Genomic DNA, 3,559 nt, shown 5'->3' on the forward strand with positions numbered 1-3,559 from the left:
ATTATGATTGGTTGAATGCGGTTTGCACGGTTTGTACAAATTGAGTGGTTTGCATTTGATCGCTCCCCTATATATATATATATTTAACAACTTCCTTTAATGCAAATATAATAATTACCTTTGGAAAAGTTATGTTACGGACTGTAATTTCGAATAAGATATAAATACTTAAGAATCATATCAGATTGTAGTTTTCGAATACAATAATTTAGCAACAGCTGAATATTTGTGTTCAGCTATGATTCTAAGTTCAGCGATAAGCTGAAAACATTCAACGATAGTTGAAGACAGTATTAGTGACAACTGAATACCACACATTCAGCGATAGCTGAAGATCAATCAACGACAACCAAATACACACATTCAGGGATGGCTGAGTGATAGGTGATCACACATGACTCATGTAACACCCCTTTTTGTTTTGCCAAATGAAATGTTACGTCATCTAAAAACTCGTCATTAATAACTCTAAAAATTACACCAATAAAAAAAACCCGTTTATAAGGGAAGACTAAAATCCAAATCCAAACATTCTTCGAAATAATTAAAACGATTGCATTAATTGAAATAAAAGAAAATAGGAATCTTAAGCGTGCCTTTGCCTTTACCGATTCCCGAACCTCCTGCTCCTGAGATATATACTGTAGTCAGCTAAATAGCATGGTGAGTTCAAGGTTTACATCAACCAGTAGACACATACATATTTAACCATGTAAATGCCAATAAAAGAGTGACATGCAGCTTTGTTAAAACATGCAACCCCGGCGAGAACTTTTAACTCCACTCCGTTAGGTAAGGACCTGCCATGTCATAAGCATTCCTTGGGCGTGTAGGTCCACAAAGAATTAACTGCCAATTCCGAGTCGTGCTTCCCCTAAATGTGACATATCGAGCCGGTATCTCATACTCATGTTACCCCAAACCATATACATGCGATTTATGGTTAAATGTAAAATGTTTAGCATGCTTGCACCATAAATTATAGCACCATATTCATGTAATCACAAATTAATGATAACATACAATTAAACATCTTATCAATTATAAATATATCTATACACACCATATCTATACTATATTATAAAGCATTTGACAAAAACTCTTAAAAATCATCTTTTATACATAAAGTACTGCTTAATGATGCATATTACTTAAAATTCAAAATTACAAATAAATTGTCTATAAGTACAACTTATTAAGCTTCATATTGAAATTCGTGTAACCAACTGTAGATAAATATAATCAAATGCAGAATAAATTCTCATTTTAAATAAATCTAAAATATGATTAGGATAATTATTAAGTTCTAACAAAATACTTAGTTATTATCTTTATAAAAATATTATTATTAAACCAAATATAAATTATTTTGTCATTAAACTTAAATTAAAATTATAATAAAAAAATTGAATTAAAGAAATTACACAAGAAATGAGAACTTTTATATATTTTAATGATATTTTTAAATTTATATTTTATTAAGAAAAACATTATTGTTTTGCTTAAAACCACATAAATTTGTATTATAACATCGACATAGACCAAAAAATTAAAATAAAACATTGAAATCGAGATATATCTCGCTGCATTGCACGAGTATCCTTCTAGTATATGTAAAAATAATAATTTGTACACAACTACACAAATATATATTCCAGTGAAATGTCGTGAAAACTGAAAAGACTCACCTGACTGACCGTGTAAATTTGTTATAGCTTTGCTCCAAATGGTAACCTTCAATTATAGATACGATAGCTTGCCATTAGCGTCTAAATTCTCTCCCAAAAGTCGACCTAAATGTCAACTAGTGATCAACCTCAGTCAATCCTTAACAATACACAATACTCTCATTATTTATCCCCAATGTCTAACTAACATTTAATAACTAAATAATATAATTTTATTTGCTAAATAGCATCTATTTATTAAAAATCCTGACGTTTTGATGTCCTAAATAAATTATTTAGAATCACATTAATAATTAAATGTCACCTCTTAACCAATTAATTAAATAACATCTTAGAAGAAATTAATATATTAGTTACATTAAAAGTAAATTATTTATTTAATATAACCCGAATAAATTAATTAATTATCTAAAAAAAGAATTGTTGGTGGGCTTTTGATTTATTAAATTTTCAATAAATGTAAAAGTCCAATTTCCAAGTCTGATGGGCTCAAAATCAGGTCCACTACAGGTCAGACCCACTCCCCCAAAAGCCCACACTTCCATTTATAATGATCCAAGTCTTTAGAGCTTAGATCCCGAAAAAAAAATCTAGGATCCCACAAGGGGGTGCGGGTCCCTTACCCCCGTTTATGATGATCTAAGGTGATATGGTAACATTTAGATTGTTCATTTCGTACCTTTTAACTCACGTTGTTTGCCTCGTCACCTTAATCATTCTCAAATAAATCATAGTTACGCCAATAACGCTTGATGACACTAAAATTACCAACAAGTTACTTTTTTTTTTTTATAAATATAATTGATTATTTATAGAAGTTGATAATTCATCACCATTATTTGGAAATGTGTTGTAAGACACCATCAATGAGTCCGATCCATGTATGTATAATGTATTACATAATTGAGGTTATAAATTAACTGACAAACAAAAGATTTAAAGTTGGTTTTTCTTTGGCATTGGCCTCACTTTGCTTGATCTCGATGCACATCAAATTAGCTTTCATCTTGGAAACCGAGATCTCACAAAGCAAGTCCTTATTTTTAACTACCCCAAACTGATCAATCTCACCCAGGGACGGACCCAAAAAAAAAAATTCAAATGTTGGCACCATTTGACAATAAGAAACAAATATACGGAATTTTTTCAATCGGTGAAACTATTTGACTAAGAAAATGACACTAATAAGATTTGAATTTGGGTCTGGAGTGAAATAAAAGCCTTGCAAACCAACTCAACCAAATAAAATTTGTTTTCATTGTAGTTTCAAAATACATACGATGGTACACAACAGATTAATATGGTTGCACCTTTCACGAAATTATTTTTTTTTACCAAATAAAATTTGTTCTCATTGAATTATACCGGTAAACACTTATTGGATAAGTGTTTGATAAATTACCCTTTAGTGTTAAGAGCCTCAATATGTACCCAAATTTAAACAACGGGTCTCGAATCCATAAGAAATGCAGGAACCTGATTTGTAATTTTTAGAATACCACACAGATGAGATTTGTAATTTACTCGTCAGTCGTCAATGGAGAAGTAGAGATGAAGAAAATTATGAAAACAAAGAAATAAAGTGATAATGGGGTTGATTCCAGATCATTGGGCTTATCCGGTCTCATTTTGCTATTACACGAACTCTTATCATTTTTATATTTTTATGATTTAATTTCTAAACAACAGAAGCGTATTCGTGCAATGCAGCGAGATACATCATGATTTTAATATTTAATTTTATTTTTTATCTCAGTCGATGTTATAATATGGCTTTATGTGATTTTGAGAAAGCGATGATGTTTTTATTTTTGAATAAAATATATGTTTGAAGATATCATAAAAATTTGACAAAAATATATCGATATTTG

The sequence above is a fragment of the Cynara cardunculus genome (genome assembly GCF_001531365.2).
Source record: "Cynara cardunculus var. scolymus isolate 2C chromosome LG 1, CcrdV1, whole genome shotgun sequence".
NCBI classification, from domain to species: Eukaryota; Viridiplantae; Streptophyta; class Magnoliopsida; order Asterales; family Asteraceae; genus Cynara; species Cynara cardunculus.